At 49.5% G+C, this 16,599-nt stretch overlaps 1 protein-coding gene across 6 annotated transcripts in view; it reads left to right on the top strand.

The window, feature by feature from the left end:
* Positions 1-16,599, top strand: part of CBFA2T2 (CBFA2/RUNX1 partner transcriptional co-repressor 2) — a 59,723-nt gene that overhangs the window by 19,053 nt on the left and 24,071 nt on the right. Inside the window, exon 1 of one of the 6 annotated variants that reach the window (XM_059862314.1) lies at positions 2,312-2,626. The exons of the other annotated variants lie outside the window; for them this stretch is intronic. The gene's annotated coding sequence lies outside the window, so the exon portion shown is untranslated. Of the gene's footprint in view, positions 1-2,311; positions 2,627-16,599 lie in introns of those variants that run through there. 6 annotated transcript variants of the gene reach the window in all.

Raw genomic sequence — 16,599 nt, 5'->3', positions numbered from 1 at the left:
GCTACCATCTCCACTGGGGACAGAGCTGCAACATGAACTTGCTTCTTGGAAAACATCAGAGAATCCACATGAGAGCCACCACTGTCGCCACGACCCGGCCGGGGACGGCTCCTGTTGGGGACCTCACAGCGTGAGGTGCCAGGGAGCCAACCATGAGATGCAAGTCCATAGGAAAATAACTTTATTAGTTCTGGTGTTGGTGGAGCTGCTTGAGTTGTGCCTCCCTTCATTGTCTGTGTAATTTAGAGATGGTTTTTCCATCTCAGCTTATGAAATATTGAGAGCTTCGCTGTTTTGCGCAACCTCCATCAGAAGTGTCGGAAGCCCCAGCGAGCTGAACTTTCTGAACCTGAATGTTTTATTGATGTGCCTTGCCAGCAGCCCCTCCAGTGGGGACTGGGGTGCTGGGAGGCACTGTTGGATCTGCCTGTTCCCAACCTATTTTGCTGCCTGAGCACCATCTCATGGGATGCTCCAGGTGTTTGTGTGCTGATACTTGAATGTGATTCACTTCTTTTTTCTTAACTGAAGCATGTGGAATTGCTGCTCTTGGGTGAGGTTTGGAGGAGGGAGAGCTGCTGTAAACCTATGTCCCCTCTGCCTGCAGCCAGGCTGCTCTTCTCACAGTGATGTGTTTGCCCAGCCAGGGAAGCAGCAGCTTCATGTGCTCCTACAACAGCCCAAAAATCTCCTGCCCAAATTGCCCCCCATTATCACACAGCATCCTGCCTGTACTGAGAGGCCTGTCCTCTGCAGGAGGAGATCGTGGCCCCGTGTTCATGGACTCATGCTGTGCCTGCTTGCAGAATGCTTCCTTTAAAGCACTTTTCTCCCTTTACAGCCTTTTCCCCCTCCCAAAGGGAAGCAGAGGTACCTTAAACTAATTAGGAAAAAGCAGCAGAGAAGCCAGGGTGAAGGGTTAGGTGAGATGCCGGGGGGCAGTACCTCCAGAAGGTTTATGGGCATAGCAGTTAGCAGTGGCCTGCCAGAGCCCTGGGAATTTCATAAAAAGGAGCATTTTGCTGCCTGTGAACAAGTAACTATGCTGTCATGCCTACACCAACTGTGGGGAATTTGGCATGTATGATTTTTGGACTTGTGAAAAAGCAGCATCCCCCAGCTTGAGCAGTGTCAGGCTCTTAGTTTGCTGGCTGGGGAAGTATTGAGGTCCCTGGTTCTCTAAAAAAGTAGCTGGAGAGAGAGGTGTTGTTGACTGCAGAGATTTGGAAAGGATCAAGACCTGAACCTGCTAAGCTGTAAGGACTGGAGCAGTGGATCCCTTCCGAGATCTTAAAATGTGCCTGTGCATGGTCTGCAGGCAAAATGCAAGCATTGCTTCTCCTCCTGGGGTGTAAAATGTTCCTGTGTGTGGTCTGCAGGCAAAAACCAAGCGCTGCTTCTCCTCCTGGGGTGGTTGGAGAGGAGCTGGCAGTGGGCTGGTGTGGAGCAGGGTGGTTGCCCCTGCTCAGGGCAGTCCCCGGCAGGCAGGGACGTGGCCAGGAGCGCTGTTGTGTAAATCCGTGTTTGCCCAGCGCCGGGCTGGCGGTGAATGGTGCCGGGCTGATGGGATTAGTCAGGGGCCTCCAGTTAATATCTGTTGTTCGCGCCGCACCTCGGGGAGAGCCTGTCAGGATTACCAGGAGGTTTGTAGGTGGCACAGCAACCGCGGCTGTGCATTAATGGGAGGGGGGAAATGGTCAAATGTGATCCTGCCCAGTGGGTTCCTGCTCCGGGCCTCCCTCGGTGCTCTGAGATCTCTGGTGGAGTTTACTCCCGGTATAAAACATTTCGGATTTACATTTTCCTTTAACACTTCCTCTTCGAGCCGGGTAGTATGTTACACATTTAATTGCTCTTCCTTTGAATTTTCCAGTCCGCGTTTGGTACCCTTGCAACATCAGTATCTTGTTATCTTGTTGTTGCTTCTAATTGCTAACACATGCCAGTTTTCCAGCGCCGCAAACTCTGGCACTGGGCTTGCTGGGGACGTGGGGGGAGTTTGCAGCGAAGATTTACGTGCATGGGGAAACCTTCGGAAAATTAATCCGCCGCTTTACCCAAGAGCTCATGCCGGTTTCCAAACCCGAGGCAGAGGCTGCCGTGCCCCCGGTGCCGCACAAGGCGGCTTTGGGGAGGGGGGCGGCGGAGCTTCTTCTGCTCCCGCTGCTGCCTCGCTGTTCCTGCCGGCCATAAACAAATTCCGTGTATTTAACAAGTTAATGTCAGGCGGGCGGCGAGGCGCTGGTAGGTGTGTGCCTGGTGACATCAGCTGGCGAGCAGCCTGGCAGCAGCGCGGCGCAGGCAGGGAGCAGGCAGCGAGCCGAGGGTGTGTGCCTCTAAGCTGGGTATTCTGGCAAGGTGGAGAGCTGGTCTGTTTGGCAGGACCTTCCCATCTGGGATCCATCTGTGTTTCCCTGGAATCGGACAGGCGGCTCCAGGCAGTGAGAAATCGCAGATGTGCGGGACCTGACACATGTCCAGCTAATGAAAGGAGAAGGCAGGCTGGGCTCCGGCTGCGCTCGAAGATCACGGGCGGAGGAGGAGGAGGAAGAGCGCTTTTCTTTCTATTTGAAAGAAACGAGGTGTATTGCACAGCAGCTGGATCCTTGCAACCTCGCTGGCTAGGGTAAGCAAGGAACGGGATTATTTTTAAGCGGCGCTCGGCGTACCCGGGGCGGCGGGGGATGCTCGGGGGGATGCTGAGCCCTGCGAGGCTTGGGGAGCGCCTTGGCTTGTGCAGGCGGGCTGGGGAGAGCCTCCGGCTCGGCAGCAGGTACGGGCAGAGGCGGGGAGCGGCGGCCGCAGCGCTCTGCCAGCCTTGCCTCGGTCCTCTGCAGTGCTGGGGAAAACTTCAATAGCCCAGCCGGCTGCATGCGAGGATTCTGCAGCTGAAAAAACACTAAACTCTCTCTGAGGAGAGCTGCGGTACAGCTCGTTCTGGGTTGCTATGGAATGGTTGTTTTTTTTTTTTTCCTTCCCCCCCCCCCACCTCCGTGAGCAGAGGGCTGGGATTTGGCGTTTTCTGGGGAAATGGCAATGCAGGAAGGGGTTTGTGTGTTTTAGCAGAACGTGTTTTTCTACTGTGCCCAGGCTTACTCTGGTTTCTGCATGCTGGTATTAAAGCTGGGGGTGGGGGGGATGGTGTAAACTGCAGAGGTGGATTTCTTCCATTGGCTCCCAAATTTCCTTAATTTCCCCCGTGTTTTCAGGGCTTCTCTGCATTGTGTCAGAGGCTGCTCCCTTTTTGTCTTTGCACTCCTTGAGCAGCAACTGATGCTCCCAGCATCTAAATCTCCCAGACCAATCTTGTGATACCAGAACACACCTCCCCTATACATTTTCACTGTCGGGCTGTAGACAGGCTGTATTTTCTCTTTTTCTATTGTAATCCCTGGATCTTGCATATTTAGTTTAAGCCTGCCCTTTTGCCCCCTCCCTGTCTTTTGGGAAGGTTCAGCAGTTGAAATTACTCCTCTGACCCTCTGGTGTAGCTTTTTGTAGAGATCCCTCTGTTGCATGTTTAAGCTGCTCCCCCAAATATTATCAGCTTTTTGTGCTCCCTACACCACTCAGCTCCTGTGCACTGATATTCAGTCCATTTTATATGCTGGAGAAATCCTGCCCAGCCACAGGAGATGCACCAAAATTGGCATTCAAAGTTTGGGGAGCTGAAATGTGGCTGAGCATCGCTGGCTGTCAGGCTGGAAAAAGAGAGAGGAATATTTGCTGGGCTGCCTGGTGCAGGATGATTCCCTTTGGTGTTGCTTTGTCCGGGTTAGCTTTGAACATGCCAAATGATGGAGTTTCCTGAGGGAGAGCCTGGCTGGGCTCCTTGGCTGCATGCTTGGGCTGCAGCTCTGTGCTCGGTCAGTTTGGCTACTCCATGGGCCACCCTAAGGTTTTTCTTCTTTTACAACATGTAAGCATTTGGTAGGGGCTTTTAAAAATATTAAATATTATAAGTCTGCTTCTAGAGACACACCAAACACCTCCTGTGTGTCCCTGGAGAGGAGGCAGAAGGAGTGTGTGCTTCAGTGTCTCAAAGTGCACCAGCACAAAGGAGTTTGAAACCCCAAAAATGTCCAGCAAAGCCATACAGGGTGTGCTGATATCTAAGAGCAAAGAGCAGTGCTCCTCTGCTGCAGCTCTCCTGGAGTCTTCCCGAGTTTGTGAAGGCAGTGCAGGGTGTTGGAGCAGCTGCTGCTGCGGTCTCCTTGCGGGTCGAGCCCTGATTAAGCAAACGGAAGTTCTGCCGGCATCAGGGCAGCACGATTTGGCCATTAAACAACTAATTTAGTAGAGTCTTGCTCAAGCTCTGCAGGAAACTTTCTTTTTTTTCCTCAGGCTCCTTTATTTTTAAAAAGGATTTAGGGTGCCTGATGAGCCGAGTGCTTAGATGAGAGAGGTGGTTGTATTTCAGGGAAGCGGGTGGCTTGAAACTCTGTCACCAGACCTAATAATTTAATAGAAATGGTGCAGGACATCCAAGGGAAGACACTTTTTCCCCCCCTGCTATTGTCTGCTGGATGATAGGATTTTCACTATTAATATGGAAAAGATGTTCTGTCTGATTTTTGGAACTACCTAGGCTTCACCTAAATGACTGTGTGCCTTTCACAGCCAGGTAGCCCAGCACATCCAGCAGTTAGAGAAACACACAAATAATGCAAAACTCAGAGACTGCAGTGTGGGAAACAAGGAAAGAGGAGTAAAGCAAAGGCAGTTTGAGCAAATACTGCCAACAGGAAAGTGCAGCTAAGCCAAGGGAAGGATTTGAAGGGTTTGAAGAAGGAGCAGAATTGCTAAAGGCAAGGAGAATAAATCGTTAATCTGAGAACTCTATTACACAGGGAATGCCCCGAGGAAAAGAGCAGAAACTCCATTTAATAGTGAAAATGCCATGCCAGGCTCTGCTCTGCCCAGGGACTGGAGCCACAGCCCCTGCTTACTTCCAAGATGCTGCTATTTTTGCAACTTGCATCTGCTGGTGTTGCAGAGGCTTGTTTAAACCCGCCAAAGCAAAGGGAGCTTTGCTCACGTGAATCCTGGGTCAGGCTGTTGGGTTTGGGGTTTTTTTCTGGTTTATTCTTCTAAGTCTTAGAGGACCAGGGTCCCCAAGTGAGTGGGGTTTCACTTAATGTTGCCTCTTCTGTCACATGGAGTGTGAGTCCCAAATGATTTTACTGCTGCTTTACAGAGCTTTGTCTTGCATCACCCACGGTGGAGTTTGGCTTGTAGAGGTTATCACTGGTTTGACAGGTTTGTGTGGTTTGACTGCAGGAGCTGAGTTTTAAAGTCAATCAGCCCTCCAGTCCCCAAATTGACCCATAAATGCAGTAACCACCAGCAGCATTTAGCAGGAGGCAGCGCTCTCCCACGGTTATGGGATGGGATGGGGGAGCCAGGTGGCCTCTTGTTTTTTCCAGATCTGTTTTTTTTAAGGTTTGGACAAAAAACAAGATTTGTTTGACGTGTATGTGTGATGTTTATAGTATCGCTGGAGAGCTGAACACAGTCATTTGAGGACTTGGGCACATGCAGCAGATTTAAGTCAATGCTGGCTAGTTTTTAAATCTGAGCAGAAGATGGTCATAATCTGTTGCCTGTTGGGTTTTTTCCCATTATAAGAGCTGGCTTATCCATACTTGTTCTGGGCTGGATTGTAAGCTTGCCTTTATCTAGTGACTATTTCCATATCTGATTGCTTGTTAGGAGCTAGGTATGAAATGTGTTTCGACAGACACTCCAGAGCAGTCCCTGGGGGCAGCGTCACTGCAGGTCTCTGGGAGTCTGTTCAACTTTTATTTTTATGATGGAGACTGCCTTAATTCATGCAGCGTTCAGGGAACGGCTGGAAAAACCTTTGTTTAGAGCAGGAGCAGCGGCCAGGAAGAAATGGTGAGCAGTTATCCCACAGTAAAAGTGCAGCACGGAGAGGCTTGGGTTCAGTTCCTGGGTCTGCAAGCAATTTTCTGAGGCAGGACCTTGACCTTAGCACGGCTTTGTGTGTCAGCAGCTTATGTCCGACAGGACAATAGCGATTTCAGAGGTTTCAAAGCATTTTAAAGTGTAACTATCATGCCTTTTATTGGGCTGGGCAGTGGCATTTTTATAAGCTAAGCTGAAGGTTTTAGAATAATGCGTATTGAATTTCCTCGGCGCGCTGCCGGCCGCGGGATTCCCATCTCTGCAGCACCACTTGGGCTATTGAAGGAGGACAGTCACAGGTGGCCAGAGGACCACTTAGAAGAACCAACACTTGCAGATCTTCAAAGCCAAGAGTCAATTTTCCTTCCTCTGTAGCAGCGGGATGCCGCAACCTGCCGGCGGGATGCTGTGCAGCCATCCCTTTCACCAAAAAAAAAAAACCCAAAAACAAACCCTGGAAAGCCCCAAAAGTGTGGCTAGCGGTGGCGGAGGGAGGATGAGGAGGGCTGCAGCTCGGACCTGTTGCAGGGGGAGCGGCATTGTGCGAACAGATGTGCCGGGCGCTGCCGCTCCGTGCGCTGCCCGCAGCGCCAGGTGCAGCCATTGTTCCGCTGCTCCCCATTCAGCCGCTCCGCGCCCGCTCCCGCATTGTTCCTCCAGGAAATTAGCATTAAAAACCCATCCCAAACCCCCACGTCCCTCAACTGCAGGTGACTGTTATTGGCCCCAGCTGCCACCCTTGTGCTTGATTACTTCCATATGGGGCTGTGGCAAGATGTAGGATCCACTTATTGATTTTTTTTTTTAATATTTTTTCCCCTTTTTTTTTTATTCCCAGCTTTTCCCCCCGCCCCACACAGACCCTTCAGCTTCAACAAATCCCTGAAATCTATTAAGCCCCCGATAGGCTCCAGTTGCTGTTACAACTGGGATGAACATTTTACAAGCAAAGCTAATTACACCCTCTCTGCTTTCTTCCTTTCTTCAGCCCCCACCCCATAAATGTAAAATAACCAGAGGGCAATTGGTAGTAAATTAAATCTTTGCAGTGTCCTGAGAGGAGGTTTTCTTCCTAGCAGGAAGAAGTGTGCTGGGCTTTAGATGTTTTGTTATCTGGGTTTGGGCTTGTTTTTTGGCTTTTTTTTTTTTTTTAGTTAGAAAATGGGGAACTCTGGCATACTGCTGTGACACACCTATTAAAGGGACACACAGATCCCAGCCTGGGTCTGGATAGGAAGGGAAAACACAATTAAACAAGTGGGATGTTAATTTGTGAGTGTAGTCAGCTGTTGAGAGGAGCCAAGGAGAAACTCCATGCCAACTGAGGTTACAAATTTCTAGAAGCAATGTGATTTTCTCCTGGTACTGTTTATCTACAGGGCAGCATGTTCCATGAAAGTCCAAACCTCCTAAAATATCCTCGAGAGTAGTGCTAGCATGGAGCATCCTGGGTTTTCCTCAAGGCAAGATGGGCTGCAGTTGGTAAGAGGAGGAGGGAGGGAGGGAGCATCCTTTGCTGCCCTACCTGGGAAATGCCCCTGCTCTTCAGAGGCATGGTGGGAGCACAGGTGGGTCACATCCTGTGACGTGCCATCAGCCCACGCAGCCCTGACCCACTTTGTGCCAGGCAGGAAAAGAGGAGGGTGGCAGCTCGTGCTCCTGCTGGAGGCACCAGGCAGAGCTTCCCTCTGTGCCCCTGCTGGAGGCACCAGGCAGAGCTTCCCTCTGTGCCCGTGCTGGGGGCACCAGGCAGAGCTTCCCTCTGTGCCCGTGCTGGGGGCACCAGGCAGAGCTTCCCTCTGTGCCCGTGCTGGGGGCACCAGGCAGAGCTTCCCTCTGTGCCCCTGCCCTTCAGCCTGGGGGCCAAAGCCCTGTCCCAGGCCTGAGGTCAGTCACTCGCTCCTCTCTGGAGGAATGTTGGGTTTCCTTCACCCAGCTGGACCCCCAGAGGCTGTGCTGGTGGGGCTTGTGCTGGAGGCTCCTGCCAGGGCAGCTCTTGAGGGGATGGTGGTTCCTGGAGCACCATGGAGATGTTCCTGCTGCTGCCTGGGCCTCGGGGGCTGCTGAAGGTGTGACCCTACCAGAGCCTCGTCAGCCTCAGCTCTTCCAGCCTGGGAGGCCATTCCTCAGGGAATCTTCACCTTTTGTGGTTTTGCATTCTTGGTGGTGCCCCAGCAGCTGCTTCCACGGGATCTCTCTTGTTCCTGCTGGTGATGCACTGAGCAGTTTGAGCAGAGACCTGGCAGTGGTGCTGCAGTGTCCCTTTGTGGTACAGATGCAGGAAAGCAAACCTCTAGCTGGAAATGATCCTAGAAAGGCCCCTCTCTGCTCACAGAGACATGGAAGATATATCCATAATGGAGAATGACATTTTATTCAGCAAACAGAGTCGCTGCACTGAGATTTTGCTCAGATACAAAAGTCTTTAGGGACAGCTGGAGCTTGGTTGGTTGATCTCGAGATTACAGATGCAAACTTACTTATGGATGGGAGTGGACTTGCCCTAAGGCTTTGTGTCTCAGCATTGGTGCTCCACCATTTGTCAGGCTGACCTTCAGCACGAGCTGCATCCTGTCTTTGACAGGTGGGACCCGCCAATGTAGATTATGAGGATTTAAAATAAAAATTCTGCATGCTATCTGAGGAGATTGTTCAGCTGAAGTACTTGGTTTATTTACTGCACGTCCCTCCTTCCTGATCCAGACCTCTCCTGGCTTGGCTGTCTGGCAGTGCCCACCCAGATCTTCCTGGGAGGCATCTGTGCAGGTGCAGTGGTGGGGAAGGTGGTGGACTACTAAAAAAATTCCAGCTCTTAGGGGTGCTGTACAGCCTAGGGAGAGCCACCAGGTACAGCAGGTCAGAAGGTGGATGAAGGAGGCAAGGCAACCTTATGGAATATCTCGAGTGATTTTCCTCAGACTTGTTTTAAACCCTTCAAAGTCAAATCTCAAACTTAGGGGGTTTCTTCTCCCTAATTAAATTAACAGGCCATATGGTGTTTACTGTGAGTGCCTGCAATATGGAAGGAGCTACCTCCTGGATCACTTTCTTTTTTCAAGAGCTGCTGCTTTACCTGATGTCACTGTTCTGAAATGTTCTTTTCAGCAGCAAGCATGAGGGGTTATTTCTGCCACCTCAGTGCTGTTGGTGTCACCTTCTGATCCCAGGGTTGAGCTCTGCCATAACCTGTTTCTGCAGCTTTTTTGTTTTTTCTTGGTTTTTGTTAGGCCATTTTGCTGCTTTGTGGGGAGTGTGTATAAGTCAGGGCTTTTTCATGCTTTTTCACATGCAGGTGATGATTCTTGTTCTTGGAGCTGAGATTAGAAAACAACTCAGGGTGGGTTTTTTGGGGGGTGCTGGTGTTTTCTTTTAACAAATGCTGCTTTTTTTTTCCAGGAATATGTTAAACTGCAGGTTTTGTAGAGTTTTCTTCTTTATTAATGGGCTGGTTTTAAAGAACTTTCTTTGCATGTGCTGCTTTTATCTTTGCATGAGATGTGGAGGAGGAAGTGAAGACCTTGAGGAAGAAAAATCACTGGGTTTTTATAAGATCCTTGCAGTTAGCTGAACAGGAAATAGGGTAAGAATCTCTAAACTTGGAGGAGAAGTCAAGGAATGGAAAGTTTCAGATTTTGCTGTCTCTTTTGAGCTGCCCTCACTCATTTAGTAGGGGTTTTTTGATAATTATCACTTGTGTGCGAGTGCACTTGCTGTGAGCCCACCCTGCCTCTCTCCAGTGGTGTAACTTAACCTTTCTCTGCAATTTTTAACTTGTTGGTGCATCTTTTCCATGGGAGCTGGGTGACCCTTCATCCCCAGCCAGTCTCAGCTTCTTGTGGGGTGTCTGAGCTCCCAGGAACAGATCCATTTGTGGCCACTGAAAACACCCTGCCACATTAGCATATTCCTGCAACGTATGCTCCAAGGGTGTTTCTTTGCAGAGAAGCCTCTCTAAAGATAGCATCGTGAAGTTCTGTGTTGTCAACCAGGGACACTTGATCTAAAAAACAACATTTGATACACAGACAAGGTTTGCAAGTGCCATCTGGATTCTGGGAGATGAGCTAGGTTGTCTCTGTTTTGCATACACTCACCAGGAAAAAAAAAAACAAGTATGTGCAGGCGGATGAATTCTTCAGAATCACCTGAGCAGAACTGTTTAGTCCACATGAGTGTCCTCAGTGACATGGGACACCTGTGTAATGCCATACCACTGGGTATCATGTCCCTCTGGACCTTCTTAGGGTGCTGGAAATAATTATGTAGTTCAGTGATATATTATTGAAACCCAGGTGGGATCAGTTGAAATTCTCTCACACCAGTAGTATTTTAATCTCCTCTCCAGCATACTGCAAGGCAGAACCTGCAAATGATGCATTTCCCTGCAGAAATGGGCATCTTTTTAGGGAGGTGGGGACACAGGGAACGCAGATGTCTTTGTCTGGCTCCAGTTCTGCCTGGTGGAGAGGCTGTCCTCAAACCCATGCCAGCACCGAGAGAAACCTGAACACCATGAAAACCTAAAGTAGCCCTAAAGGGTTGGACAGCAAATTCCCTGTCCACATCTTCCCAGGGATGTGTAGCTTATAGAACGTATTTTCCTTCAGGGCCTATTTCTTGACTTTCTAGTTATCCTCTCATATGCAAATCTAATTTGCCTAATGGGCTGGTGAGTGTAATTGAAAGGCAGCCTGCACTTACACGATAGTGAAAAGTCTCACCTGTGCCCAGGCACAGATGGGGCTCTGCCTCACTGCTGCATCATTAGAGGAAAATTATAGGCACAGTGTCACAGGCTTTGCTGTGACCAGGGAGGGAAAATGGCAGTTTAGAACAAACTTTGGGGTTTGCTGGATTTTTTTGTGCCCTGGTCTTGCGATTTTGAGCTTTTTGGTTTTTTGTCTTTCCCCTGTGCTCCAGTTGAAAGGGAGCAGGTTAATGCAGGTTACTGATAACTACCTGAGGACAACCCTAAGAATGATGAATTGGGAAGTCTTGTCTGTGCTGTGTTGCTGTGTGATGGGTTGAAAGTGAGTGCAGCAGCAGCTGAGCCAGTCCCCTCTCCAGTCCCTGTGCATCACTGAATCTCCAGGGGTTATCCATGGAAACTCTCCACTTCTGCTGCCCACAAGAGGGAGGGGAACGAGGCACACAGAAACAGTCACTGCTGTGCCTCCATCTCTGCTGGGATCATTCCCTGAACAGACCAAGAAGTTGTGGGTCCCCCATTCCTGGCCGTGTTCATGTTCCAGTTGGACAGGGCTTGGAGTAACCTGCTCTGGTGGAAGGTGTTCAGGGCTTTGGAACTGAGTGGCCTTCAAGGTCCCTTCCAACCCAAACCATTCCATGATTCTAAACACTGAACTTTGATGGTTCTTGTGTCCATACTGATCTCTCTGTGCCTGGACTCTGCAGAAGATGCTGGCTCATGGGGCTCCAGGTGTGTAAGGACCCCTCTACACCATCAGGCCCCTCCACCCCTCCAAAACACACCCTAAGTGTGTTCCTCCTGTGCTTCCAGCTCCAGGGGATGGTGGAAATTTCCCACAGGCTGGTCAGGCTTGGGGCACAGAGGAAGAGCCATTTGTGTAGTGGTGTGAGGAGTGTTCTTAAGAGGCAGAATTGTCATCTTGGCAGGGCTCCTGTGTGTGCCAGTGATGGCAGGGACTATTAGCTGGGCAGCACTGAATGCACTTAGCGCCCAAGTGAATGAAGTGAGCTCTCCACAGAGCCAGGGAGCTGGGGAGTCATTAGTGAGGCTTGGCTACCTCAGCAATATCAGCAGGGCACTGAGAGGGGTGTTGGTGTGGGTAACAGTGCCAGGGCTGCCTGGGAAAGCCAGCCTGGCTGTGGGACAAGAGACACTCCTGGTCACACAAGCTCGGGGTGTGTCGTTCCAGAGCACGTGGCACAGGGTTGTGTCCAGACAGCTCTGGAACACCTCCAGTGAGGGAGATATTTGCCCTCCCTGGACAATCCCACACAGTAAAAAAGTTTTTCACATTCAGGTGTAACTTCCTGAGCATCAGTGCCTGCCCATAGCTGTTGTCCCCATAGAGTAGAGTCTGTCCCTGCTGTGACCCTTCCCTGCAGACCCTGACAGAGGGATGGAGTCCCCTCTGGCACTTGTAAATAGTGAGGATGAAAGAGATTTCTCAAATCTTTCCCAAGTTCCTCCTTGGTTTCTTGGACAACTTCCCCAGTTTTGGATAAAGCCTGGCAGAGCTTTAGCCCTGGGCTGGCTGGCAGTGATGAGCTCCTGCTCTTCAGCCTCCATCTGGAGAAGGGAGACTCTGTGTTAAAGTCTGCTTTATATTTGGAAATGCTATGACTTCAGGGACCCAAGGGGGATGTTTTTCTGTATCCTTCCTTGATTGCTTCATTTTGGGTTTGTGGTAGAACTTGGTTAGTGGTTTGTATTGCACTGGATTTGGTTTCTGTTTTGTTTTTGCTGAAATGACCATTGTTTTCATCTAAACTGGTCCATCTGACTCTGAGCTTCTGGACTGCTTCCTTCTCCAGATGGTCAGGATTTGTACCTGGTCTGTGCTTAACAAACAGGTTTGTTGTTAGTTTTGGGAGTTTTTTCTAGTTTAATATAAACTTTTGTAATAGCTTTGGGTGTCCTTGGTATTATTTGTGCCTCTCTGTGGTCATGTTGGTTGTTATGGATCAAATGTGGTTTTCTGCCTTGAGATCTCACTTCTTTTAGAAGTGACCTTGCTTTTTTTTTTAATTGCTGTTATTTACAGTTATTGGTAGTGGTGCTTGAGCTGCTAGCACTGCTGCTTTGTGTCTGCCTGGTATGCAGAGACTTTTTTATCCCAGTTTGTGCTTTACTCATTTGGAGTACTCTCTACTCACTGGATACCCCTACTCTTAAACCCCAGAGCTGCTGTTCCTGTCCTCCTTAGCCCAGATCTCTTTGCTCAGTGATATTCATGATGCTCTAAGAGACCCAGATTTGCTCAGTACTGGTTGTTTTCTGAGGTCAGTGCTGGTTTTAAGGTTCATTTATAGTGTTGGAGACCAAACCATCAAGCAGCAGCATTTGGAAGATGGAAGACAGCAAGAGGGATGTCTTCTTAAATGGTTTTAAAGCTTGACTTTAAACTCCTCCTGTATGTCTTTAGTAATCAGGTTTAAAGCTCCCAAATCATCAGTCACTGGGTGATTTTAAGGTGGGTTTGATTTCATCCTTTTATTTTGGAAGATTTAATGATTTTTCAGGCTGTTCCCCTTTTTCCTTGTGTGGTTTGAACAGCCAAGGTGCTCCAGACTGTCTCTGCCCTGCTGTGCAGATCCCTGGGGTGAGTCAGTGTGGGATGGGGACCTGTCCAAGTCATGGACAGTGCCTGTGTTTGTTGTACCCAGCAAGGCAGGATCACTGTGGATCTCAGGGATCCTGAGGAAAGGACATGTTGGCACAGACAAGGCTGTCTCTCCTGAAGGAGCTGCTGTGCCTGAAGGATTTCTGGGTTCTCTGATGTCAAAAAACTGGAGTAAACCTTGCAGCCCTCGTAACAATCTGTGGGAGCTTTTGTACAGTCCATGCACATCCCTGTAGGAACTTGTCCTGTGTGTGACCAAACTTATTCCCAGCAGCTAACTAGGAGCAGAGGCACAGAGGTGGGCAGGAGCTGTGGGATTGGGATCTGAGTTCACCTGGCACTGTGATAAAAGGGGTATCACACCATCCCTCAACTGCCTGGGGTTAAAAATGCACCAGGCAGTGCAGTGGCCTCTGCTCAATGAGATGCTCTTCTCAGAGGAAACTCCCAAAATTATTATCCTTGGGGAGGCAGGGATTCATCCTGCAGTGAGCAGAGTGGGACTGTGGGGGGAAGCCTTCAGCAAAGGGGCTCACTGTGCTGACCCAGAAACAGCATCCTTCTCAGCACCTCCTCAGTTTCTTATGGAATTGGCTGGAAAATGTCCTCCTTTTCCACAACTTTTCCTACTGAAACTGAGAGCTGGGACATGAAACACCAGGCAGTGAAAAAGGAGGCTCACGTGGTGACCATCACTTTTGGGATGAGCCAGGCTCACAGTGCAGAAGCTGCAGGATTCCCTTGGGAAGGGCTTGTCCTGGGGAAGCCATGGGAATGCCAGACCTGCAGTGCTCCCCTGGATTTCCTGGGGCAGCTGAGCAGGGAGCAGGGCAGTGCTGCAGAGTGGGAGCTGTGGCTTTGCTGCACTGGTGGCCAGAGCTCCTGCTGGGCTCTGCTCTGTGCACGTTGCCCTCTCCTCAGCTCTTTTGGTAAAGTCGTGCAGTGAGGAGGCTCAGGGTCCTAAATGGAGTTTGTGGGATGAATTTATGCCTCAAATCTCTTATGATGGATTTTTAAACCACAAATGCTGCTCGGACACCTCTAATTGCAGCATCTGTGTGAGAGGTGCTTGTGCAGGAGAAGCTGCTGAGCAGCCAGAACCCCCTGGGAAGGCTCCCCTTGGAGGAGAGAACCCTGTAACCCTCCCTGAGGCTCCTCCAGAGCTGTTCCTGAGAAGCCCAGCAAGGGCTGCAGTGGTGGTGGCCCCATGCTGGATCCTCCTTGGGGAGCTGTGGGTTCCCTGTGCAGTTCCCTGGGTCACTCCTCAGAGCCTGCTCCAGCAGCTCTGCTTTTTCCAAGCCTGTTTAAATCAGTGGATGCATTCCCATTGACTGTTTGGAGCTGCAGAGAGCCCCTTGGAGCTAATTAGTAATTAGAGGATGCCAATTAACCACGGTTCCCCAGGCTCTGCTGCTTTGCTGGTACTGCTGGGTCGGAGAAGGAGGGAACAAAATGGAGCCCAGTGTGAATGTGTTTCATCTGGAGAGCAGGAGAAGGGTGGAGCTGCTTGTTAAATGGCCAGCAGTCCAAGTTTTGAAAGGATTTATGAGGGCTAGATAAAATCATGTCCTAAAGGCTGTCTCGAAGCCTCTGTTAAGGTGGAAAATGCTTTCTAAACTTTGAGCTTGTTTCACTGTGTTTCCCTTCTTTTGGACCTCCCAAAATTTTACAGGTACAAAAGTTCCAGCTTTATTTACTCCATGGTGTTTAGCCTAGGCAGAATGAAAAACAGATTTGCACTCTCAAAATTACAGTGCTCAGTTGTTCTTGTGTATAACCTGTGGATTATAGGCCTGCCCACCTTTGGAAATGTGGTCCCTAAACTGTGGCAGAATTTAAGGAATTCTCCTAAGGGAAACAGGTTTTTTCTGCCATTGCCAGGGGAGACTTGGTCATTCAACCATGAGTTTCCCACTTGTTGGATCTCTTCTTACTCTCTGGTGTAAGCTTGGTGTTCACTGTGCCTCAGAGGGGTGAATCCATGGCCTTGATGCTCTGGGCAGGGAGCAATTTCAGACCTTTTAGGAGTGTAACTCCCTAAAGCCAACTCTTAAAATTAATTTTTCCATCTAAAAACAGCTGAGATGCTAAAAGTGCTGCTTTTATCTTATTTTTTTAATACAAGCATAATTAACTCAATCCTTGCTTTCACTTTACACAACGTTTACAGTAAGCAAAACCCAAGCTCTCTTTTGCCCTGACACCTCATTTCCCCACGTGTAAAAGCACCATAAAATAATCATTAAATAAAAACCCCCAATCTTTGCTAGCAGGCTGTTGCTCCAAGCCTTTCTCCATGGTATCCCTTCTGTACGTGTTGTGTCTGGGCTCCACCAGCCTCGGGAGCCGTTAATCTTCCTGGTGTTTTCTTCCCTGAGGCAAATGAGACACAGATGTTCCCATCTGGAAACTTCGCTTTTGCTCCCGCCACCGTTGTTCCGCTCGGAGTCAGAGGCTTTGGAGAGCAGTGCAGCAGGCTGAGACTTTTAAGAACTCATTTTTTGCCATGATTGTGATAATTGCCTGTTTGATATCTGTAACTGCTTTCATTTTTCATTCCGAGTGCTTTAGCCCAAGGAGTAAATAGTGCGGAGGAGGAAATATTGCTTAATATTGTTATGGGAGTGGGTGATTTAAAAAAAAATAGTCTTGATTCTTTAATTTTAAATGGAACAAGGAATTAATGAAAAATTACCAAAATACTTAGCAGTATCTAAGCAAATGATTTAGTGAGGAACTCTGGCTTTGCTGAACGAGTGCCCTGTCCCGGTTATAACCCAGCCAAAGAGGTGGTTTGGGGAGGCTGCATCACTCCCCTCAATCCCCAAAGCTTCCTATCCTAAATCTGCAAGGCAGGCCTTGGTATCCAGGAATGTTTTCTCCTGGGCTATATTCCAGGAGTGTATGCCTCCCTCTGGGGTGGCTGTCTCTGATGAGGGCAGAGCAATCAGCTGGTGAGGATGAGGAGGGTTCTATGACTCAGGGCACCTCGGGCTCCCTGGCAGAGCTCACAGCATCCCTTTGAGACAGTGATGAGCAAAAGCTGCTGCCAGGGACATCAAGTGATGAACTTGGGTCCCCAGAATTTATTTGTGGGGATGCTAGTGCTGTGGGAAGGGAATGGTTGTGGTGGTGGCTAGAGCAGCCACAGCTCCTGGGTGGAAATGGCTGTCAGGGTAACTATTCCCTGGCCCTTCTTGGAAAGAGAGCAGGAGAGTGGGGATTACCACAACAGGGTGGTTTGTGTTCTTCTAGAAGCAAGATGAATTTGGAGGCTTGATGTACAACAGCTGTGGGGTGTGTTGAATATGATAGTTTGTGGGGTGAATCCCACATCCAG

Source organism: Haemorhous mexicanus, chromosome 18 (genome assembly GCF_027477595.1).
Source record: "Haemorhous mexicanus isolate bHaeMex1 chromosome 18, bHaeMex1.pri, whole genome shotgun sequence".
In the NCBI taxonomy this organism is placed as follows: domain Eukaryota; kingdom Metazoa; phylum Chordata; class Aves; order Passeriformes; family Fringillidae; genus Haemorhous; species Haemorhous mexicanus.
The sequence above is the reverse complement of the archived record's forward strand: the minus strand, read 5'-3'. Positions and strand labels throughout refer to the sequence as shown.